The sequence below is a fragment of the Plectropomus leopardus genome, chromosome 1 (genome assembly GCF_026936395.1).
Source record: "Plectropomus leopardus strain MGB_pleo_1.0 chromosome 1, ASM2693639v1, whole genome shotgun sequence".
NCBI classification, from domain to species: domain Eukaryota; kingdom Metazoa; phylum Chordata; class Actinopteri; order Perciformes; family Serranidae; genus Plectropomus; species Plectropomus leopardus.
The window spans coordinates 6750762-6777184 of NC_142176.1; the positions used below are offsets into that span (position 1 = coordinate 6750762).

Here is a 26423-nt window from a genome sequence, read left to right on the forward strand (position 1 = left end):
AGATCAAAACCCAAAGGCTTTCTAAAATGAGCATAAATCTACACCAGTTCATAGTTTCAGCAGAGAAACATCAACTGTAGGTCTGGGCGGTTTGGAAAAAATGAAATATCATGATATTTTTGACCAAACACCTCGATATCGATATTCCAATTCTATTTTTGCGTTGTTATGAAGATATTGGATGCCTTTTTAAATTTACTTACATTCTCTTATTTAAGACTGTTTTAATTTAAGCGATTTCAACTCTTTGTGAAACACTTTGATCAATGTTTGTTGTTGCAGACATTACTTGTGGGGCTAACTATTGGTGCTTAGGTTGACTGTTATGTTGATAATTTGAAAATGAATCAGCATTTTGGCTGTCAACAGATCGAAATCCAAGGCTTTCAAAATTGGGCTTAAGTGTACACCAGTTCATAACCTCAGCAAAGAAAGGTCTGCTGTAGCTCAGGCCGATATGGAAATAAAATCAAATATCACGATATTTTTGACCGAATGCCTCAATATAAATATTCAGATGATATTGGAAGGCTAACTGTTGGTGGTTAGTTTGATTATTAATTATTGGTTGTATGAAAATGATTCAGCATTTTGCTGCTGACAGATCAAAACTCAAGTCTTTTGAAAATGGGCATAAATCTACACCAGTTCATAGTTTCAGCAAAGAAAGGTCAGTTAAAAAGGCTGGCCATAGAATATTCAAATATCATGATTTTTTGTTTATTTATTTGTTTACCATATACCTTGATATTGAACTTTTCTTAATTTAGTAGCGGGATCACTGTAAGGGAGGTGCTAGGCCATAGGAAGAAATTTAAATATCACAACATCTTTGGCTATATACCTCAATATCGATATTGTGATAATACTGTTAAGTTGACTATTGGTGCTTTCACAAAATATTCACACAGACACATTTTAGACAAATAATCTTTGGTAATTTTATTACAATGACTAAGTAGGTCAAAGCAAATAAAAGAACATCCAGAACAGCCATGCAAGTTTTAAAAAATTACAGCCTTAAAAATCAGGAAAAGACAACACTTATGACTACAATATCCAAAATCTGCAGTTATATCTAGTCTCATATCATGTCGACATATCAGGATGCTGCCCGGCCCTAGTCTGTTGTATATGAACTTTACTGTCATCATTTAATTGGAATTTCTAATTCCGACATTACAACTTGCAGAATATTGATATTAGATACCATTTTTTTCAACCAGAGAGAATAATTGACAGTGAGGGCATACGATTTAAATGATCTCTTAATTATCTCTTTTATAACATATTTTTTAAAAAAAAAATCACATACAAATGACACAGAAGCAACTGCTTTATCTTTAAGTGAAAAAACATTCAACTTTCAGCTCCTGAAAGTGGCTGCCCTGGCTGTCGACCTTATTCTTCTTTGCTGTGGCCATGTCTGCTACCTTGCAGGGAATATCTGATGTTAGGGGATTTGTTTGTTTGCTTGTTTACTGTCTGTTTATGAAAGCACATTAGTTTCGCCTACATAGTTCCTACTTGGTGCATGCCATCTTGTTTGATACCCCAGTATTGTCTTAATCATATAGTATATTTTGAAAAACAAGCCGAGGGCAGGTTCAAAGTCTGTCTGAGGGCCACAAATGGCCCCCTGACTGGACTTTAGACATGACTGTCCTAACTTCTACCAAAGTCATTTTCTGTTAAGAAAGATGAAAACTTTGCTCAAGTATGGCTTTCAGGTACTTCATCCACCACTGCTCATTGTGCCTCTGGCATTTGTAGCTCAACCTAAATGCTCGGCACTCCCACTGCAAATCATTTAAAGAATACACTGGCCTCCAGAAAAAATCGCTTTGATGGACATGGCCCTGAAGAGAGAGCGAGCAGCTGCACCGGTGTATAGATACTGCTGAACATGAGAAACTGTTTCAAATATTCTGAATGGATATGTATCCATAAAAGGAATATATATATATACACACACATATATATATATATATATATATATATATATATATATATACACACACATATATATATATTTTTTTATATTCTTTTGATATTTTTAACACTACACTCTTAGAAATAAATGATCAAAAAGGGTTAACCCTCAGGGGCTGAGGTTCTACCCAGAACAACTTACCTCTGAAGAACCCTTTATTAAAGAAAAGGTTATTTAAGGGTTCTTTGTAAGACAAAGAGTTCCATTAAGAACTGAAACCATGGTTAGTGGCAGAAAGACCTATGGGTAATGTAGTCAGTTGCTATTTTTCGAGCACCCCTTAGTGGGTCAGAGAGAACTGTCCCAGAGCCGTCAGAGAGGGTTCTGGGAGGAACCGTTACACCATAGAAGGATTCTTAGGTACCTCACATAGGTGGTTCTGGGTTTCCCCTTTCACAGAGGGTTCTAGGTCTTACCCTATATGTTGGGTTCTGGGTCGATCCCTCTAAATTTGTTTTATTTATAACGTTAATAAAAGGTTCTACGAGGAAGGGTTATGTTATGGGAACAAGCCAATGCAGTATACTTTTATTTTTAAGATTGTAATTAACATGCACCATTATTAACAAAGAGGAGCTTAAGCTTGTGAGGAGCTTATTCTGTCATTTACTAAAATAAAAAGGCAGAAGCAAAATATTTTGCTCCTCACATTTGAGCTGTTGGAACCAGATAGTATTTGGTATTTTGCTTGATAAATGACTTACAAATTATTTTTTTGCCCATTAATAATTTATCACCTAATTGTAATGTATTGTAATGAGTTTGGGAAATTAATTATGAATAATTGTGATCATTATGAATCCAAGTTTGACTGACAGGCTGTTTGATATCTCAGACATACAGTTTATTCCACACAGGTGTGTGATTGGTCCTTAGAATTACTCAGTGATTAACATCCCACCATGCTTAGTGTTGTGTGTAAAATCCTTCAGCAAGCCCTCATTATTTTGGCTCCTGTGGCTCAAAGAAGAAAACTGTGGCTTTTATAGAGAGCTGATTGTTGAAATAGGCTGCATTTCGCCAGAGCTTCTGTGATGTACATTGTTTGACTTAATGATGTTTCCCAATTGGAAAATGCGGCTAAGGTGATGATGGCATGGAAATGTGTTGAAATGACAAAACCACCTGGGAAGAACAGGCGCATAATAGTCCTCAACTGTGAGGTGTGTGCATTATTTCCAGATGCATGAAAAAGCAGACAAGGCACCATGAATCAACTCGCTACAAATGTCTGTCTGAGGTGTGAGAAGGCAGCTTGTCACAAGAAATTTAGGGAGCAATATTATGGTGGAACTGCATCGCGTAAAGCCCTTATTATACGTAAATTACCTCTTTTGCGCAGCAGGTTGTGGAAAGAACAAAAGCAGAAATACCTCGAATGGTTAGATGAGTCACCGTTCACCCTGTTCTGAACCAGTGGTTGACTACATGTGTGTCACGCATGAAAAGAAATCCATTCGCCCAAGTGCTTATTACCCACAGTGAAGGCTTCTGTCAGAGCTGTTCTGGTGAGTGGGTCCTGGCATGGTTTACATCCATTTGGTCCCCCTTAGCAGGCAGGTAAAAGCCAAAACCACAACGCCTGTCAGAGTGATCACACTCCTTATGCTTTGGTGTTTCTGTCCTGAAACAGCGAGGCACTACAAGGTGACAAAACCAAATCCTCAGGCCATGACAGGTCCCTGAGTTGTTTGATGAGCATGGAAATTGTGTTTGCCACCAGTAATGGTAACCACTCCTCAACCGAGCAACACTACACGTCTTTTCTTTTGACAGTCTTTAATGCTCTCCCTCTGTGTCCTGCTTTATCCTATAAGCATCCGTCGCTGCACAAGTGACTTTCAGATATTGTTTTATGGTTTCGTTGAGCTTTTGGGCAAATTCTCCATTATTTCAAAGGCATATTCACTTTAAAACTGTAATGTTTTTTCAGGCAAGGATAAAAATGTCAATTTATTCTGTCTTGCACCCATATTTTATCTGGTCCAGTAGCATCTATACTGATGCTTTCAAGTTCATCTCCCATTTATTATGCTTAGTTTAAGACTTTGATAATTCATATTGGCCTCGTGGTTGCTGAGATATACTCTATATTTAAAGACAATTTTCGAGCAGAGACCTGAAAATGGGAGCAGTGAATAACAGGTTAAATACAAAAGGTGAAACTTCTTGTTAAAAAATACTTGCATTTCTTAGATTAAGCTCCAGTTCTTTTCAGAATCTTAAAGCTCAGTGTAGCAGCTCAGGTGACTCATGTTGACCCAATGCCCTATTGAGACACTTACGAGTGTGTGGCCTTAATTTTCGCAGTTACAGCACTGGAGTATTACGGTGCACTGAAATAATCCAGACCTGGAACTGAAAGATATGCCAATTTAAAACTGTAAAAAGGACAGCTGCAAAAATTCTTAGGGAGTATCGTATGCACTGTAAAATCTGACAAGTTGATCTTACTCAAAAAAAAAAAAAAAATCTAGGAAATCAATTGACTTGAAAAACTTAAGTGAATCTAACTATTAATCGTCAGTTTTGTCTACTTTATATCTAATAGTTAAGATATCGTAAAGTTTAGCTGTATTTGCTTAATTTCTGTGAAGTTGTTGCATCTTAAAATTGTTAGCAACTTCAGTAAATCAAGTTAGTCTGACTTAACATAGTGGATTTTGCTGATGATGAATTTAGGAGATCTGTGAGTTCTGTTTTCTTACCATGTTTAAAAATAAAGAAATTGCTAGTTTGCAACCAGCAGAATACAGATATATAGCACAGTACACTTGATTTGCTGAAGTTGCCAAAACTCTGAAAGAGTGATTTTAATTAAACTTGTCAACTTTAATTGAGGAAATAGAATGCAATCAGTTTCCTTGGTTTTCTTTTAAAACCAACTTGTCAGATTTTACAGTGTGGAGGATGCAAATTAGATCATATGTTAGTGAGAATATTACTTTTTTATACACCCAAATTACCATTTTCTCTGAGTTTTTGTCTATTTAAAGAGCCCAGTGATACTAAGGACTTTATGGTCTGATAGGCAATAATCTTCCCAACAGAACAGTTAGCTTAAATGCCTATGCAGCATTTAGGATGCTCCAGTTCACCATTTAATCATCCCAACCCAATCAAGCAGGCTATAGGTGACACATAATGGCTATAAATGCATGCAAATACTGTGGTAACCAACCCTAAAAAAGCAGCCCCCCATTCTTGAACACTCCGCCAGTGTCCTTCATTTTACAGGCAGGTTGTAAAATTGCCAGATGTGCATGCGAAAGTGTACACTTGAGGACAAAACCGGTTCAGGTTTAAGTAAAATGCTTTTTGGCTGCAGCAGCACGAGCAATTTCAGATGTGATGTCTGCTCCAAATGCAGCTCCCTCTGCCCATTTCAGCCAACACACGAGTATTTTCAGCATCAAGGCATTTCAGCACCTCCCACTGATGGACAGCTCCTATTCACATTTTCAGGGAGAAAAAAAGCAGCCAAAGCAACAACTCCAGGACATGACAAGTTTAATTTTTTAAAAATGGACTTCTGGTTAACCTGCACAGGCTGTTCTGTGGTGGGGAGGAATGACATCCCTGAGTATCACCCATGGGTGGCTTTGCTGGGGGTTTTGCAGACATACTGGGTCAACAGGCAGAGCCACAGAGAGAGGGGGGAAATGTGTATACGAGGCGTGTGCGTGAGCAGATTGTGTAAAATAAAGCTTGACCTGAAGCTTTTTGACACACTCCAAAGCGCCTCTTTCCTGAGGGCCAGCCTGCCCACCTGGCCAATCCGGCGCTCTTTTTGCTGCAAACGTGTATGCTGAGAATACCTGAACTGAATTTGAATTACCATATGACGTAGGCCTTTTTCTAGCAGTAATGTCCTGCTGGCAACAGGGACTACCACGGACCCATACAGTCTCAACCAAGCGCTCAAACACACAATTTGTTGCACCAGCCCCCCCTCCACCCTCCCACCACCCCCTCAACCCCCTTTCTGTCCCTATCCATCTTTATCTCCATCTTTATCTCTCTATATTTATCTCACAGAGACATGCACGCTCGAAACAGCATGCGACAGCTATCATAATCTACCTATAAATATGAAAAAAGCGCATTTTTAAAACAAGAAAACTATCTTTCTTTGCGTTGAAGTCTGTGAGCCAAGCGCAAATCGCGGGCTTAAATGGCGATGAATCGCTCTGCATGTGGATATACAGCGGCACATCACACTGTGAATACGCTCAATTGGATTGAAATCAATGAAAATAACACTTACGCATTTTCTCGAATAAATGAAATCGAGGTTGAGAGCAGTGGAGGAAAAACCAGCAGGGCCCCGGTCCCCGTTTTCAAGATGTGCAGCACGAGCGAGGCACAAATCTCCATGTGAAAGGGAATCGGAAGGCTGCTGCAGTCCGCGTCTCTCTCGATCACAAGTCAAGATGCTCGAAAAATGCCAAACATTCAGAAAGAGTTGCGTGGATGTGCGCTGCGGCCACCATTCCCTCGGATGTAATGAGCGCCGATGAAAAGCCCTCAGAGGACCAGCAGCGGCAGCAGCAACCCCTCTGGACTTGAAGATATTCCTCTGGACTGAGGAGGAGGAAATCCTGCAGAGTTTTTGATGGGGGATCAAGTCTGTATAGGCCCTTAACCCCCCCCCCCCAAAAAAAAACAGTCCACAAAAAATGACTCCCACTGGTGGTTTCCTCTTGTAAAAAAAAAAAAATCAAATCAAATTCCACAATAAAAGAAAGAAAAAAAAATACACAAAAGTGGACTAATTATTTTTGGATTTCAGGCTGGTTTCGATCATCCTCAAAACAAATGGACAGACATGACAATGAATTTAAAGCATTGTTGATAAGGTCAGCGCAGAAAGGGATGCACAAGCGTCCTACAAAAAAAAACAAAAAAAAAAACAAAAAAAAACACACACACAAAAAACAACCCTGAGAACGCCTATTGGATAAAATTAAGGATATCCGTCCCACTGCAACCATCACACGCGTCGCATCAGGACAAATAGGTTGCCATAGCCTGCTCTAAAAAATCGCACAGCATATGGCATACAGTATTTTCTATCAAGCAGAATGGGAAGAATCCACGGGATGCTATTTTACCCTCTCACAGCAATCCGGTGTATTGATTACATAAGCGCAGCTATTAGTAATAATTCCGCTTGTCAGGGAGCGTGTGTCCGATCCGGGTGGTGTGGCAGCAGCATCCGTGTGTTGCAAATAAAGCGTTTTCTTTTTTTTTTGGCCACCGGCTCCTAATGGTTCCCCCGCTCGCTGCAGTCCATGACTTGAATAGCGAGCACGTTGAAATCACGGTCTCCAGGCACAGAGCTGCCGCGCGCAGTCACGTGTGTGTATGTGTGTGTAGCGAAGTGTATAAGGTAGATGCGCGCGTGCGTAGGCGTGAGCGTGTTCCCGTGTCGCCCAGGGACCACTTTAACTTTGACCACTTTGCCTGCGCGTCCATCTGCCCGTTTAAATCACCCCAGCGGTCGTTAATTATCAGGGATCAATCGCATTAACGCATAAAGCCCAGATCTGATGTCTCTGAGTTTGTGTGTGTGTGTTCGCGCGGGCGGGCGCGTGCACGTGTGATTCAATTGTTGATGAGGTATGGTTGCCACCTACAGGCGTTAGGCTCTACCCAGTCATCCAAAACGGACCGTTTCCACAGTCTGCGTCCACAAATACATTCACATTCAACATGTAGAGGTCTGCAGCTTTCCTCCACATTAAAAGCACAGAAAATAGAAAATGTGCACGTGTCCACCATGTTCATGTTGGCCACAAAACATGATTAATGCTTTGTAATATTTAAGTATTTTACTACCTGCTGGTTTCAGTTCGCATGTTTATGTGTAACCCACTAATTCCTTTTTGCAAATGCTTTCAAAAGCAAACCAAAGTAACCAAGGCAACCTTACAACCTTCTGTCTGATTTTCTTCACTTCTTTGCTTCTATTAAAGGAGCAGTTCAGATTTTTTTGAAGGAGGGGTTGTATGGGGTACTAATTCATGGTCAGTCAGTATTTTTCCATGCACAGTTGAGTCGAGCTGCAGTTATAGCGCAATTAGGCCATTTTATTGGACTACTATCCTTGTCCCAGTATACAAGCACGAGGGGGGGGGGTTGATTTATTGATGGACGCATGTCTGATTCTGCCATGGTAGCTGGTGTACGGCCCCCCCTTTTTTTTTTTTAGCTTGCTGCTATTGGATCTTCTTCCAGTGAACCTATTACGTCACGAACCAAACAAGTTAGCAGGCGGCAAACATGTTGCACGTCGAACTGTGATTACATGGATAACTTTTTGGCGCTGTACATTTTGTACATATGCTGCTCTTAGTACGTTGGTGTTGTCCTCTTCCTATCTTCTTCTTCTTCCTTTTGTTTTTCCTGTCTTTCTTCTACGAATTTATGCTGTTTGACTTCCAGGTCAAAGCCCGGTGTGGGGACTAGAAGCAGAACGCCTAGACCAGTTCAGGTCTGTTTTAGGCGTATACATGAAAGAGTAAATCAACCCCCAACCGTATTATTATTATGGTTTGTTTGTCCGACTATGAGGAATTTTCTCAGTGCACTTTAAGTAGGACTAATATGTTTACATATATTACAAAAGCCCAGTTTTAGTCATACAAACACAATAATTTAACTTTTTCTAACATCATGTAAACATATTGACTGTATTACTGTAGCAGATGTCAGTCAGCATGCCTCCAGTTTAAAGAAGCAGGCAGGTGTCTGTCCAGCTCAGCAGTGCTTTGGATGGGGGTCAGCAACAAAATGTATTTTAGCCACCTAAAAAAGTCAGAGTTTTATCAGGCAGCCCGTTTTGACAGGAAAGTCATTAACAGTTCAGTTTCCCATCTAGGTTCCTGTCAGAGATAAAAAAATAATAATTTTAGCTTGCTGAAAACAAAAGAGCTCCAGGTCTACTGCTGCCTCGTTCAGTTAGTGCATTTGTCTTCAATAAAGGTTAGGTTGGATTCACCAAAGTCACAAAATAACCCAAATAAAGTAACTGATCACGGCAGCAGCTCCTGTGTTCAGCAATGTTAAATTACCATTTTTCTCAATGGAGTCTGGCTTTGAATAGATGACTTCAATGGCTTCATTTTCCCGTTGGACATCATTGTCTGACAGTGAGGTATAGCAATGAAAATACTCTAAATATAGCGTAGGCTTGCACTAATATAGATTTTTTTTTTAGGTGGCTAAAATCAATTTTGTTGCTGACCCCACCATGGCAGTACATTGATTAGCTTCCATGTCATAGGTGAAGATTCTCAGTCAAGGATCAATAATTCTTTGTCTTATTTCAGCCATGCAATTACAGGGAAAGACGAAAATGAGGTCTTGGTAAATATAAGTGCTGTTTCGTTGGCAACTGGACTTAGTTTGAGTTTCTTGAAATGGATACCATGACCTTGGATGACTGCGAATCTTCATTAACAGGTCTTGGTAATAGTTAAATAAAAACATTACAATAAATAAAGCACTGGGTTATCAAATATCTTATTAAACAAATAAATAGTTAAAGTGAGCAGTGCAGTAAGCAAACAATAAAATCCTAAAATCTTAAAAACTGGGTCCAGTTCATGGTAATTCTAGGTACTAAACTGTAGGAAGCTGGACTCTCTCAAGTTTCTTCAAAATGTTTTGCTTCTCTTCCAAGTGGCTTCTTCACTTCTGAATCTTAAGTTCAACCATGAACTGAAGAAGCCGCTTGGATGAGAAGCAAAACATTTTGAAGAACCTCAAGCAAGTGCAGTTGCCTACGATAACCTAAAACTAAAACTTTTTTTGTTATACACATAACTACTCCTTAAACTGGGGGCATGCTGACTATTATCAAGGATATGTAATATACTGTCCATGGATAAGTACTCCACACAACTCCACTTTAAGCAATTTGAACTATCCCTTTAAGACAGAACTTCATCCCCTGCAAAGACCAGTGTGGAAGGCAGGTTTGCGCTCATAGTTAAGGAGGTTTAGTAACTTGCAGACCTTCAGACAGACAAGTGAGTGCTTATTCATTTCATCTGAGATGAACAGTGCGTCTCATTAGACGACATAATGGACCACAAGATTGGCTCCTGGTCAATGAGGCCACGCTGCTTCATGAGATTGAGAGAGAACAAAGATGAATATAAGTCAGTCGGGGATTGTATTACATGTTGTTTTGATTGCACAAAAAATGAAATGAGAGCTTAGTGACAGCATATAGTTTATTGGTAAACTAAATAAATTATTGGAGAAACACGAGACAATGAATGGGTATGAGGGGTCACTGCACGCTTTGATTGGTATTGAAAATAATTTGAATGTTACGCTACGGCAATAACAATTTCCTGATCTTAACCTAGTTGGTCACCTATTTTGGAGGGATGTTATAGACACTTCTTTCCACCAAACATCAAGCACAAAATAAATAAGAGCAACATTTAACAAATCATTGTTTTCACTATTATTTTTTTGTTTAAAAATATCAGAAAATTGAGAAAAAACATCACATTTTCCAAAAGCCCAAACTGACTTTTGATTTATTTATGTTTTGACCAACACCAAAGATATTCAGTTGGAAAAGGAAAACCAGCAAATTTTCACATTCAAGAAATAATGACTGATCTTTTTTTGGCATTTTTGCAAAAACAACCACATTAGTAGCTCTCTTACAGTGGTTCTCAACCAGGGGTCTATATTTTAGTTATTTTGAAAAGAGAAAATAGTTTCAATTAGAGATTCTAGTAATAAAACATTTGTTTAATCAAATCTAACCCTTCAGTTTTCATTTCTTTGAGGGTCATTCTGACTGATGATGATAATAATACTTCTGTAATACTGCGATCTCGTACCGTTGCAACCCTGGTTCCAGTACAGCAGGTCAGAAAACCAAGCAATACCAGTTCAAGCCAGGCGAGCCATTGTTAGCAAAACCAGCTGATCGCAGAGGTTGGGCAGGACTCAAGAATGAACTGATTAGGATCTGTTTGTAGAAGGTCAAAGGTCAAGGTTACAGTGCCCTTTTACAACATGTTTTTGGCCATAACTCAAGAACCTTGGTTGTCCACCTCAAAACTGTGCTGATTGTGTAGACCGTCTGTGTGTAAAGCATCCATGTTTTCATGGACATGGATGTAAACTGTAAGTGTATCTTGACTTGTGTGCAAAGGCATACAACCGCGTCTCGGTTTATCTCCCATGTTTTTAAAAGAAATTATCAATATACAGAAAAATAAAGCACACTTCTTGTGAGCTGATTAGCCATGACGTGGCAAAATGAGTAATAAAGTCTCAACTTTGGGGACAATACAGAAGCTGACACTAGTTCATAAATTCTTAAGTCTCCTTTTTAATCTGTTATCAAGCTTTAGTATCTTGAACTGAAAGCAGCTCCTACACTCATAAAACATTTTATTGCTTTTTTCACATCTGTGAAAGTCAAAACTTTCTTCCTCATGCATAACTAAAAGGATATCTTGTCAAAACAAAAGCCAATTTCACATAGATTAAATGTAATCCTGGTGTAAGATGCTAAATCAGCGGGAATCTCATTTTATTTTCTCGGATGAAGTCACCCCCAGGTGTGCAAAAGTGGACCTCTGTTGGTTTTGTGTGACCTGTAGTGAGGCATAATTGGACTTTTCTTCACTATAATTTTTTCATACGCTGCACTAATATTGATGTGGTAACACTTACATAACTGTGGGAGACTTTCACAGCCCCCCCCCCCCACAAAACACGGGAGATACATTTGATATATTTCCTGTTATCAGCATTTTATACGCTCCTTTGATGAAATATGAATTTTAATTCCTGGAGATCTCCTGAGCAGAAAAAAATTAAAAATAAAAGGAACAAGGGGGAGGGATGCACACCCTGTGCTGCTGCTGTAAATGAAAGCCTCAGCAGATCTGCACAATCAAATCAATGTCAACCACATGCTGTGTACTCCCTTATTACAATGTTTTCCATGCAAGGACAACATAAATACACTGTATGTCTTATTCAGGCTGATTTCAATCCATACAACAGCAATACTCAGTGTCAATGCCAGAGATTTCCAGCCCACAAATGACTTCTGGGCGGTAAATCAACACGTGGAGTTTGAAGCATATTTGACAGCTTGACAGCTTCCATTACTTCTATTTTCTGTGCAAAAGGCAAAGTTTGAAATGGTTTAGACCAAGCGTATTCATATGCATCTTTCTAAAGGAATCCATCAAATATGCTCTCTTGGAAGTTGTGTGATTAACTGAGTCTTGATGAATATTAATAACATTTCTTGACAAGATTAATTTCAGTTTTTTGGATTAGATGGATGGACAGATGGATAGATTTATTCAGACAGATGAAAATTGCTTAAAGGGATAGTTCAGATTTTTCGTAGTGTGGTTGTGTATCAGGAATACGCAACTTGCTTTTTGCTTGGGGGCCATGATAAGAGGTAAGGGGCCAGTTGCAGCAGCCCCAGTCTTGCCTTTAGGATTTTTGGAAATTTCTAGGATTTTAGGACATTTCTAGGATTTCAGGACATTTCTTGGATTTTAGGATATTTCTAGGATTTTTGGATATTTCTGGTATTTGGGGACACTTTTGTGACTTTGGGACATTTTGGGGATTTTAGGACAAATATAGAATTTATGGGCATTTTTAGAATTTTAGAGTATTTGAGGGATTTTAGGACTTTTCTCAGATTTTGGGATTTTTTTTTTTTTGGATTTTGGGACATTCCTAGGATTTTAGCACATTTCTAGGATTTTAGGTAGTTTCAAGGATTTGAGACATTTCGCTGCCTTGATCAGTTAGTTAGTGTTATTGTGTGACTTTGGTGAATCATATCTCTGTTTTTCTCAATAGGGTCTAGCATTAACCCTTTAACATCTGGATCAATGTCAGGTTTTTTGTGCTGCATTCAGACACCTTTCACACTCATCTTTACCTCTGTTACCTGAGGAAATTGGTTTGATATTTCTCAAAAACACTGGAAAAAAATATAATGAGCAACTTCTGAAAGAAATGTCCGGCAAACTGCGAAAAAGTTGTAAACGTATGTTGTAATGTTGTAAAAGGATATGATTTGAAAATTAGCTGTGGGGGATATTTTTAAAAATGTGGGGAAAATGTCCATAAAATTATATTTATAATTCTCTGTATTATGTACTTAAAATTATGTTGCAGAAAAACAAGAAATATATATATATATAATCACTAATATTATTATATTAATAAGACTTTTTTGAGGTCATTTTCTTGTTTGTTCTTGGTATTTGATTTTTTATACTTTTTTCCATGCTAATTTTCTGGTCTTTTTCTTACTAACTTCTCACTATTTTTGGGTCGTTTGTCGTTATGTTTCTTGTTGTCATCTTCCCATGTTTTTGAAAGAAACCAAGCCAAATTGCTCAGTTATCCAAGGATTAAAAAAAGCAATATAATGGATTCATTTTCCTGTTGAAAATAACTGTCTGACATTAAGGTAAAGCGGTAAAAATACTGGGTTGTGTTGCTGACCCCTCCGCAGCAGTAGATTTCTTAGCCTCCGTGTCAAACTTGCTGACTGACATCTACTGTATGTAATATACTGTCTATGGATAATTACCCCATACAACACAACTTCAAAGAAATCTGATCCATCCCTTTAAATACTTGATCAAAATACATCAAGCTCTTTCCACAAATTGGCTTTGGTCTTTCAAATGCAGGCGCAGCCAGATAGATTTGAAGTTGTAAGGAGCTCAGGCATGATTAGCAAAAAGCACAATGTGTATCACTTTTTGTCATCTTCTGAAGTTGAAATAGTTTTCAACTGCTTGACTTGTGGTAAAAATGAGAAAGAATGTTAAAAATTCTTTTGGGAGGATGAAGGTTCTTCTCGCTGACTTATTTAGACATCTCTACTTCAAAGTCTGTCAAACAAATTGAGGGACACAGATGGGAAAAGCTACGTAAAAGTGTTTAACAAATTATGGGCAGAGATGGCTTTAGTTGATTCTTTTCATCCCTCATTTTGGTCCATAGCCATTTTTCTGTCAAACTGGATTTGGCCTCTATATTTCGTTCTCTCTGTGAGACGTCTCTTTTCCGCCCTCCTTCTCTTCTATCTTCTCCCATCAGCCTATTGGGATTGTTGGATCGGCTGCTGTTGTAGCACATGTCCCAGACTGCTTTCTGGGACAAACTTCAAGAAGCCGGGCTGGAAAAAAAAGATGGAAGGGAAAATATGGTGAAGAGAGAGAGAAGGCAAGAGAGAGAGAGAGAGGATCCTCTAGCACTACGGAGCCTCTTCAATTATTCAAATGGCCGCTGTCCCTCTGCACTTGTTCTCTCTGCTTGGTTTGAATATTAAAATGGCCGCCCCCAAAGAGACAGATATCCAGAAGATGAAGCCCACGCAGAGAGCAAAGGCTGAGCGTGCTTGACTCCTCACATCCCCGCCACAGCAGTCGATGAACGGGAGACTATATCTATGCAACTGACTGCATGACTTTTAAGAGGGAAGTATTCCTGTCACGTTTGGCCTAAATTCCATGAAAGACAGACTGAGGGACTGCGTTATTAGCATCGAGTAAAGCATACTACCTGTGTCCCAACAGACAGGAAGTGCCCACTCCTCTCAGAGGAGCAAAGTGAAGCAGCGGCAGATGTCCCGAGCCTCTCTTTGGGGGCTCGGCCCGGTCACCACGGTCTGATGAGATTTTGTGACACAGTCGTGAACTTTGAGGATTATGAGAAATTATGATCCTCCTTGCACAGCATGGATTGGACATCACCTTCTTAACTCTTTGAAACTTGGAGCAATGCCACTTTACTTGTGCTGCTTTGAGAGGCCTTTCGCAAATATTTAAACCTAAAGCAAAATGGTGCAGTTTTGTTCAAAAACATGGGGAAATGGACAATGAACAACTTGGTAAGAAATGTTCCACAAGAAATTAGTAGATTTAGAAATCTTTTTTTTTTAAGCTGGGGAATTGTCTGGGCGAAAAAAAGAAAAGAGCTAGGGAAAAACTATGTGATAATCAGCCCCCACCCATCATGGAAAACCTGGAAAGGTTATTGAATTCCTTAATCTCAATTTCTAGGCCTGAAAAAGTCATGGAATTTTGTTATGTGTAAGTGTTAGTAATCCTATGTGCATAATCTTCCAAGTAATGTAACATAATGGCAACTTTATTTTCTGCAGCTATGGACATAACATAGTTTTTAATATGTTTAACTAATATTTAACTTAACACTGTGCAGGCAAGAAATTATTTTTAAAAAAAAATTCAATATGGGTCCCTGAAAAATCATGGAAAAGTTTTGACAGTTTTCCATGAAAATGTGTTGGACCTCTGTGTAATTATTATAATTGCATTTTTTTTTTTTTTTTAGAAATCAAGACAATTTGCTCAGGTTCCAAAAAGTTCGATAAATTGTTATGTTAGTTTTAGCAAAACTTTTGTTTGCTAAAAAACTCGCTAAAAAAATCTTATAATAGAATGCCAAAATTCATGACATGAATTTAACCCCGATAATCAGACTGCAGAGGGCGGATGTAGTTCAGATGGGAGGGCAGGGATGGAAGAAATATTCTTATACTTAAGTAAAAAATGTCAAATACCAATGTAAAAACTAATGTGTGTTGTGAAAGTCTTGCATTCAAAGTCTAAGAGAATTACATCAAAATGTAATATCAAAAGGAAAAGTACTCATTATGCTGCAGCATGACCTATGTGAGTGTTTGATTATTTTATATAATCGGATTATTACTGATGTTAAAAGATCTGTAAATTGTAGGGAGCTTATTTAATATTAATGGAGTATAGCGTTTTACATGTTGTGGCTAAAGCTGTAGTTTGTGCTATAAAACTGAATTTCACTGCAGAATAGGGCAATATGGAGAAAATTAAATATGACAAAATTTTTTGACCAGTATTGATATAAATAGAATTGTGATGATATTGTGAGTAAGTGTTTTTGAGATTTATGATAAGTAATCATCATTACTATAGATATAATGACCAGGTGGATAAAGGCAAATAAAGCCCATTTGCCACTGCACAAATAAACCCAAATAACTCTCACTAACATCTGGGATTTGTTTTTAATGGTAAAGGTTTCAATCAGCATTCACACCAGGAGCAAAAAGTAGTTGTAGGTATTTATCAACTCCAGCTCTGATCAGTTCTGATTGGATGGTAGTACAACACCCGAGTTGACACACTAATATTAGCCTCTTTACTGCCAAGATGCAAAGATGGGCCACCAGCAAATACCATCCGTCTTCGTCCAACCAGCACTCAAAAATGAATACAAATGTAGTCTCCAATGACCAACTTCGAAAGAGAGACTGAATAAGTAAGAGATATAAAAAAGACGTAATCACTGTAATATGTTCTCTGCCAGCACACATCTCTGCTGTTTACTAACCTGTTTTCCGGCCTTTCCTTGACGTTGAATGAGACTCACTATAAAAAACAAACAAACAGAAAAGTGTCTGCTGCAGAGCAGTGTACACAGCTTTAGTCTACTGGCAATGGAAACAGAGTCTATAGCCTATTTTTAGGAGGTCTTTCTGCATATAAAAAAACCCCATGCACATGCGCTAATTTTGGTGGAAGGGGGGTGTAATACAAGAACAGTCTAGTTAGTTCAGAAAATTATATTACTTTACCGCAATGCAGCCTTTAAAACCAGGAAAAGACAACACAATATTCTAATATAGAAAATGTAAGACAAGATCTAGTCTCATACCACGATAATCATGTAATGTTGATATATTGCCCAGCCCTTCTGCAGAACAGTCACCATATTGTCTGCATCATCCAACACTCTGTGGCTCTGGCTCGCGAGGAAGAGCAGGTCGTCCTCTAATTGGAAGGTTGGCAGTTCTACTCCAGGCTTCTCTGTATCTGTATAATAAATCCCAAATTGCTCCCAATGTTCTGTGCCATCTGTGTGTGCCTCGGCCACCGGTATATGAATGTATGTGTGAACGGGTGAATGCAAGTGCTCTGAGTCCAATTTGATCCAAATTTAGTCAGCACTAATGGAGTTTGAAAGAGAGACTGAATAAGTTAGAGGTATAAAAAAGAAATAAGCACTGTAACATTTTTACTGGCCTCAAAGCTGCTTTGTTTACAAACCTGTTTTCCAGCCTGTCCTTGTTATTGCATGTGACACACCATTAAAGAAAAAAAAACAGAAAACATACTTGCCTGCTGCAGAGCTGTGTACACGTCTCTAGTCTACAGTAGGTAAGAAGAAACCCATGCACACACGCTTATTTTGGAGGAAAAGGGGTATAATAGAACAGCAAGAACAGTCGGTTCAGAAAATTACATTACTGTAATGCAGCCTTTAAAACCAGTAAAAAGACAACACAGTATTATACTATTAAAAATGTAAGACGATGTATAGGCTCATATTACTATATCAATGGAGTGTTGATAATTGCAGAACAGTCACCATATTGTCTGTATCTTCCAGCATTCTCCTCTGTTCAGTGCAATTTCAGGCTTCTCTAAAGCTGTATAATAGGCAAAATACTGAACACCAAATTGCTCCCAATGGCTGTGCCATTGATGTGTGATTGTGCACAAATGTTTTAAAACTAAGTAGCAGCTGGCACCTTGTACTGTAGGCTCTGCCACCAGTGTGTGAATGTGCATGTATGTGTGAATGGGTGAATGTGACTCGTATTGTGAAGCACTTTGAGTGGTTGAACAACTAGAAGAGTGCTGTACAGGTACAGGTCCATTTACCATTGATATCATTCCTCTTACTCTCTCATAGTAGAACTTGCACAAAAAAATGCTGCCTTTTTCTCTTTTTGCGAACATTGCAGAAGACATGATCATGTTGTTTAAATAATCTTTATTGAAATAGTTAATGGACTAAACTGGGCATGTCATGGATCATATAAATTGATCCATACATTGAGAGCATGAAAGTTCTGGCCATGCACAAAGGCAGACTAACACGGACTCCTAACTGGATGGAATAAGAATGAGTGAACTGAACTTGCTCCGTGCATCAGCAAGCAGGCAAAGCACAGGTTACTTGCTTGAAGCCCTGGCTCTATTTTTGCAGAGAATCAGGTACCTCCAACAGTTGCAATAGCAAGCCGTTTGTAGGCTTGATCAGGACTTGATGGCCTTCCTGAATGTTGTTGTTGCTCAGATCTCTTGGCTCATGTTGTTGTTGCTCACTGTATCTTAGGAAGAGGTGTAAAATGTGTATTGTGTAGCAATATTGAGACTGAGTGCCATAGCGTGTAATTTGCATCATTTTCCTACTCATCAGACTGCTCGCTCCATGTCCCCTTATTCCCTTAATAGGAGTATTTGCATGTTTCTCCTTTCATTAATACACATCACCTGTCTATATGTATATTAAGGCCAAAACTACAGGAGAGAGGAAAAAACGAGGCATAACCTCCTGTATACCTTACCACTTTTAATTTGTTAGTGCATGCGGCTTAATAGAAACTCCCCCAGAGAGAGACCCCGAGGCATTTTATTTAGTATTTTTTAATTCTTTATTTCGTTTTATTTTGTTAGTATTCAGTGATCACAGTGAGCAGCGTAGGAGGATGAACCTTAATGGACCGCGTTTCCTCTCATTACAGCAGTTCCAGATAACTGAAGTGGCATTTCTGTGCATGCATATTACACTAAAGTCCCTTTGTGGATTAAAGAAGAACTAACTCAGCTGGTGAAATGGCTGTGAAGGCTGTGACTGTTTCCGCGCTGAAGTGAACAGAGAGGTGCCAGTTTGAGATGCCACTTTCTGTTTTAATGTGAAGCCAAACAATCCTGAGAGGTTTCAAATATTTGTGGCAAAAAAACCCAACAACAACAAAAAAAAAAAACCCTTTTATTTATATTTTTGTGACTCATTAGCATCAAAATCATCCTTTCTGGAGTGAGTGTGCAGTCTATTAGTGCATGATATCTATGTCCAGTGTGCCACTGCTGTACTCTCAAAGGTACAGTTACGAATGCACATTTTCCCTCTTACCTGTAGTGCTCTTTGCCTGCTGCCGAGTGTTAGAGATATCAGTTGTAGAGATGTCTTTCTTGTCTCATATATAATGGAACTGGATGGCACTCAGCTTGTGGTGCTCAAAGCACCACAAAAATATATTTAAAAAACTCAACAGCAATGTCTCTTTAAGGTATGTACTGAAGATAATTTACATACCTTGTTGTGAGCAGTTTCACAGGAACTATTTTCTTTCTAATTCAAACTACACCCACCAAATGTAGCACAGTGCAGAAGTACTTGTACACGTACTTATAAACAAGAAGCTCACGTTTAAGGTGGTGCAAGATGTAAACATTAATGACCCTTCTCCTCGGCGGAGCTGTGACATTTGCTGTATCAGTGGCACTATGTGAGCTAGCAGTACATGCACTCTTCCCTCTGCACAATGATCCGGTTGGCGGGTGTAGTTTGGTGAGTTGGGTTAAAAGTTATAAATAGAAAGATTATAATAAGTAAGTAAGTAAATAAATAAATGATAACAGTAATGATAAAAGATAAATAAGCAAAATCCTGTGCAAATAGGGGTAAATGAAAGGATAATAGCATAAAATAAATATGCTAAAAACAGTAAAATGATATAGGGTGTAAAAAAAAAAAGTATAATTATATAGTCAATAGATAAATAAAGTTCAGTTAAAAACCAAACTAAAAAGGTAGATCTTGAGTTTGCTTTTAAAAATATCAGGAAATAACTTTGCTGTTTAGTTTTTCAAAATGTTTTTTGGGCTTTTAGCACTACAATGTGAGTGCCATCTAGTTCCATTATATTAGAGAGAAGACAGAAATCCTTACTGAAGATATCTCCAGCACTGCAGCTCACACCAAAACAATGTAGGTTGATAAAAAGCACTATGGGTAAGTGGAAAATATGTATTTTGGAGTGAGCTGTCCCTTTAAGTCTAAAAAAATAAGTAGTATCTTTTTCCTTTTATGGCTTATAAAGGCTCAAAATTATCTTTATGTAGGTCAAATAGAATCATCCGTTCATATTCTTTGCCATTAAAGTGCGACATGACTTCCGCACTGACTTTTTGACCTGCGTGTGCTCAGCCACAAAGGCCTTTGTGACTGATGTGGGGAAAAAGGAACAGCTGATAATTTCTTTTATGCACTGAACTAATTTGAGGCCAAGATAAGTGGAGACCAGAGTGAAAAATATATCAGTACATCAAGACTTAACAGCTTAAGTCTGTTCACAGCACCTATGTTCTTTAAGGACATTGTCAGCAGGGAGTAATTCAGAGGGCATTCAAATGTGTATTTAATGCAGTAATATCTGCAGAAACAGTCAGTCTTTCTGGTCGGTTCTTTACAAAGAGCTACAGGCCTGTTATGCAACATTTTTGTGACACATTTTGCAAAAGAAAACAATGTTGTAGCCCTCCTCATAGGTTCTGGGCCAGATTATTTTAGGTGCGGAGAAACAATGACAAGTTATGCAAAGCTTCCTGCTCTCCGATGCCATGCCAATATGGATATCTTGGCACGTAGTCAGATTCACTCCGTGTTCCCATCGCTGTTGAACACTGCTGTCCAACAGGCCTTGTTTCTCCAGGATACATTATTTTGATTAATTACACCAGGTCCCCATTGAATTTGAATGACCTCCAAAAGAGTGTACCAAGTCCTTGTCATGTGACTTCCTGTGTGGGCCCAGATTTCTATAAAGCATCATAATGAGGCTGATTAGCATAAACATGAAGACAGAGAGAGGCATCTAAAATGGGCTGGGGTGTTATATCTTTTATCTGGTAACTTTCTCGACAGTTTTACCGCCTCACATGAACCTCTACAGAGCAGCTCAGAAAAAACGAAATGCATGAGGATGGTGATTAATGCAAATGCTTCAGGCACTGGGGAGTGCACAGGGAGCGCAGTTAAGGAAAATTTAGTGTGACCTGTTATTTTGTCATAAACGCTGTAGCATGTCACGATAAAGCAAACCAGAGTGTGCTGAGTTATGATGCGTCCATGTGTCTTCAGCTTCACAGCGGTGAGAAATGACAACATCAGCCCATTATATCCACGCTGTCATAGTTGATCTGTAGGGTGCAGTTCTTAGCCTGATGCATGAAATATGTTTATACTGAAAATCCTCTCAATGAGTATTGCATTAAAGGAGCAGTGTGTAAGATTTAGGGGGATTTAGAGGCATCTAGTGGTGAGGACTGCAGATTGCAACCAGCTGGAACTTTTACCAGTTAGAATTCCTCATTGCTCAAAATGTTTTGTACTGGGAGCCAAATTATCCGCAGAGGTCTCCTCCTCTTCAAAAACAAATGGACCAGGTGGTTAAAACCTGTGAAAAAGTCCAATATTTCCAATAAAAGTTCCTCAGATTTGTATTTAGGTATAATCTTTGAGCAAATCTACTTAGTTACTTAGCTTTCTACCACCCCCCCCGTTACAGGTTTTTTTGGGGGGCATTTTTCCTTAGACAATGTGATCTATCTATCTGTATATCTATCTATCTATCTATCTATCTATCTATCTAACTGTAGCACAGTCCTCACAAATCTCTCTGTTTAATCAACAACACCTCAGACACCAGCATTTCCCGCAGTCCTTTCATGATCATGTGACATTCGAAACCCGTCTCAAGCTCAACTCCTTACCGAAACCGGAAGTGACGAAACGTTTTGTTACTGAGCGTTTGACAGCTGAGTCATGGCATGTCATTATTGAGAATCAAATGGCTGATCGTCTGACAGCGCAGCGCAGTTAGAGACAAACAGACAGAGCTTCTCCTCACAGCACCAACGAGTCTGAATGAACAGACAAATATTCAGAGGTAGAAAGTGACTTCTCTAGACTTCTACAGACTACTTTGTTTTAGTTTCAGGTTTAATCAGACTTTGGACGCATCGCTCCATGTCTCATCCAGCCGCTCGCGCTGAGCTCTCCTTATTATTACCAGGGGCAGGTGTAGTAATTTGGGGGCCTGGGGCCACAAATCCATGAGGTTATTTTCACCCTTTCTCTAACTGAGAATGTTGGCAGCTATAAAAGAAATAGGCCTACTCTAAAATAAAATTATTAATAACACAGACCAGAAGATCAAGTAGCACAATGTACTTCAATTTACCGGACGTTGGTTTAAGATGGAGCTTTTAGTTTTTATATAATACCGAATAGTTTGATAAATAAAAATGCATCATATTTTAGTTAAACTCCAACACACCATGGTCAAATGAAACAATGTCAGTAAACTTTGAGGAGGCAAAATGTTTAATTAATCGTGATATTGAGTTTAGGTATAATTGCACAGCCCTAATGCAAGTTGTGTCATACAAAGCTAAAGTATTATGGGAACATGCCAAACATGAGAAACCATATTATACGTTTCCACCCGAATGAGGAGCAAAAAAAAGACAGCTGTACTGCCAACCAGAGAACCATCGAGCACATGATAACAAAGGTTGACTTGACACATCTCTTCCATTTGTTTATTAATAATGATAATGGAAGTAAATTAATCTGTTTAGTGCTTATTTTAATTATGGATCGATACAAATACAACGTTTTAGTAGTCACACAGTGAGAAAAAAGAAATTACGTACAGAAAAAATTATGGATTGAAAAAATAATTGAATTAAACAATCGCAAAAAAGACGCATCATAATTATCGAGATGCATCAATAATCGTTTTATCATTGCATCGTAGCCTTCTGAATCATAATCAAATCATGAGGTGGCCAGAGATTCTCAGCCATAGTTGAAAACGAATCGTGAAACACAATAATTCTTATTTTCAGGTGATAACATGCTGAAGAAGATGTAATTTTTCATTCTAACGTATTTATGCCAATGAATTGGACCTGTAAATGTTTTGACAGCCTTTAGACAGTAGATATAACATTTTATCATATAGGGTATAGAAAATTTTAATATTCAATATATAAAGTCGTTCCCTTCCACATTCAGTAGAGACAGTCGAATGAGCGCATTCATCACAGTAAAGATTGAACTGCAGGTTAAGATACTGGTTGCGCTCGTGCAGTGGCAGCTCAATGTCTTCCTTAATCAGAATGGACAGTGGGTGTCATAAAGGACCGAAGCAGTGACCTTCCATTTGTTGAATTGCCTCTCACAACTCGAGTCAGTCTTCTGCAACATTGATCTCGCCGTGCTCACGGACCGCATTGTGCATCTTATCTTTCAGTAAAAATTGTTCTGAATGCCAGACAAATTTGTGTAAAAAAATCAATTTTAAGAGCAGAAAAAATAATCAGGGGCTTGTGAGTGCTCTTTACTTGTCTTGACGATGAAATCTTCAACCTAACAAGACCATTTTCTCTACTCTGAAATCCTATAAAATGGCTGACGGGCGACAGATATGATCAGGTGGTTGTATTAATCAATACACAGAATCTGATGTTACAGTCTTTGGGGCCATAATGCGAGCTAAGCAGCCACACAGGAGCACAATTTCTAACATAGAAAGAAAGATATACTCGCCTCCAAATGGTGACTTGGGCATAAATCTGTGTGACAATCAGACAGGCAGCACGATTCATTATATAACCAACCAATCTAACTGCTCTATTCACCAGCCAACTAATTTAATTAATAGAGGTTATGTCTCCTGGGTTACCCGATTCCTTCTAAATCAGTATTTTTTCATGTCGGCAGGTAGTTGAGGTTTGTGGAATGACTAAAGACCACCTGGAGGCCTCTTCACAAATCAATACCAACCTCATGGTCGACGTTATCTCCTAAGGAGGGGAGTTAAGATTGATTGTCGTTAAGCACTTTACAGGATGGAAAGAGGATGAGGACGGATCATAAAACGCCCACGCACCACCTACCCATCCCTCTCAGCTGCAACAGAGTGCAGCCAATCGATAGGAGCAGGATCAGCAAAAAATAAATAAATAGAAAACGGTAAAGAAATAAATATCTAAATAAACAGGGAAGCGATAGTAAAAAAAAAAAAAAGAAAAGAAAAAGATCAAATCTGTGGCAAGAAAACAAGGAAATACCATCTTTTAGACTCTCTGTGAGCAGAAAAACTTGATTTAAATGTGGTTATGTTCATTTAAATGGTCCACTGTTAGATGGATTTGGAATTTTTATTAGTTTATCTAACCAGTGCAGTCAGTTGTGCACGACAAACAGGGTAGATATCTCGGAGTTAACTTTTGTGTGTTCCTGACATGAGCAGAGAAAATAGCAGATCTTCAAATCAAACAGCAGTGACCCTCACAGCTCCAAATTAATAAAAGCGAAGTGGGATGTTAGCTTAACTCACTCAGGAGGTAACAAAAACATGCACACTGGATTATTACTAATGCATGCTGTGGATTATGATATCATATTAAAGGTGGGAGGTGAATAATGGAGGTTTAGTGCAAACACATTAACTCTGATAAGCAGTTATTATTATATACTGATATATTTCAGCACACAAAACTTCTGCAAATTTTAGTTTCCCTTCGAGCACACTTTAATGCCTCATTTCTTATTATGTGGCGGGAATTATTCACATAGGTAAATATGTTTTTTTTTATAGGCATTTGCAGCTCACTTTCTCAAATACCCGAAGAATCAACATTACATAACTGCGCCACCTGACATTCCTCATTTACATCACAGCACATTACACTTGCTGTTCTTAACTCTAGTAAACATTACTGCAGAGACACTTCAGGGCTGTAGAGGTCTTTTCTCAGTCACAACCTATATCTGATATTTAACTGTTGTCTTGGAAATGAGCCAGCTGGGTTTTGACTCTGCGTATCAGTAATTTATTTACATGCAGATTTTATTTCCACAACACTGATTATATATTTATTAAGCCATGGCAATGTTTTAAAAACTATTTCACTTTCTTGTTATAAAACCATGCTGTCTTTGCGGTAGAAAGATGCAAATACTTTTGAAATCGGTGCTACATGATAAGACGAAACATAGAGAAAACGGACTGTGGTATTTGCTTTTAGTTAAAAGGTAGAAAACCCGCTACTACAAGAATGCACGGCATGGTACTGTCAAACCAAGTCTGTTTAGCCCATTAAGCCCATTATCCTAAAATCACAATTTGCCTCAGAGGGCTTTATCGTATACGACATCCTAAAACGGGGAAAAAAATGGTAGAAACCTCAGGAAGAGCCACAGAGGAGGGATCCCTTTCAGGCCAGACAGTCATGGAATAAACGCTTCTGCTGGTCGGTGACGTAATGCGAACGTGTTCATTTTGATACAGGAATCAATGTGGCGGTGAGCTGGTAACAAGCAGTCTCAAATTACAGTTAAACAGTGCACTAAAATATGTTTCTAAAAACATTTGAGTTGAGAAATAGGTAACGCAGTAGCAGAATCTTTGTTCATATTTGATCAGTGCTGCCTAGTTTTACCGTTTGATTTCAGTTTTTTCAGCCTCTGTCTTTACAAGACAGGAAACTGAACTTTCTGTTCACAAAAGCTCCTATTACAGCCAAACAAGGCACTGAATCATGTGTCTGAAGGAACTTTAGGTAAGAAATGGGCCACACAGTAATATGTTTTTGGTTTATATTTGCCTAGTTTTAGAGTTTGATTGTAGTTTGGTTTGAGTTTGATAGAGAGAGGGGCGTGTCTCGCTCTCGACCTGCAGCCCTACTCTTTGTATCCATGGTGGGTGTGGATTTATGAAGAGATTTGTATACAGTATCAGTGCGAGGCTCCGTTCATTCCTTTGAGAACTCTTAGTGGTGCATGAATCCAAAATGGTTCAACTGCCGTGTACAATATTACCCAGATGATCGGCACTGCTTCTGCACTGTGCGGTTCATAGAGCAGGCACACCGGAGACTCCTACTGACGATGCCGGCCATTTCCGGTTTAGGGCTCCGTTAACTTAAATGGGAATTAAAAGATTAAATTATGCAGTTTTCTGGACTTTCAGTTGTAATCAGACTGAATGGATTAAAACCTTGAGAGTGATGTAAGTCAGTTTGTGGTGGATGTTACTCAAAAAGATGTATCCACTGATTAGCAGATGTCTTTTTTGCCATAGATGTCAGTGAAAAAAGACTTTTTGGGCCTCAGGGTGTCACCTGACGGTGTAATTCTTCTGTTATTGCAAACATACAGAATGGGGCAGGAAAATATGTAGTTCAAGCAACAGCCCTTTTTTTATGAACGTCATTGAAAAAGCTACTGTCAGACATTGTAGAAACCAAATATTGTCAAAAAGACAAGTGACTGTTCATGCAACAGCCTGGGAGCTGTCAAAAATCGAGTTTTACATAATCCTTCAGATTTGAGCAGAGAGATGAGTGGGAGATCTGGGTGCTGGTAAGATTGAGGGAAGTTTGCCACAGTTCACTGACAATCACTAACCACATTGTTATGTTACAAAGCTGGTTGAAAATGGGCAAAGTATCCCTTTGACTATTCTTTG

General features: G+C 38.7%; 1 protein-coding gene and 1 long non-coding RNA gene across 2 annotated transcripts in view; one reads left to right on the forward strand and one right to left on the reverse strand.

Moving 5' to 3' along the window:
* Positions 1-7336, reverse strand: part of lrrc4cb (leucine rich repeat containing 4C, genome duplicate b) — a 66827-nt gene extending 59491 nt beyond the window's left edge. Inside the window, exon 1 of the mRNA XM_042488974.2 lies at positions 6261-7336. The gene's annotated coding sequence lies outside the window, so the exon portion shown is untranslated. The remainder of the gene's footprint in view (positions 1-6260) is intronic.
* The window catches only part of LOC148190348 (uncharacterized), a 219081-nt gene that overhangs the window by 151478 nt on the left and 41180 nt on the right, over positions 1-26423 (forward strand). The gene's annotated exons all lie outside the window — the stretch shown is intronic.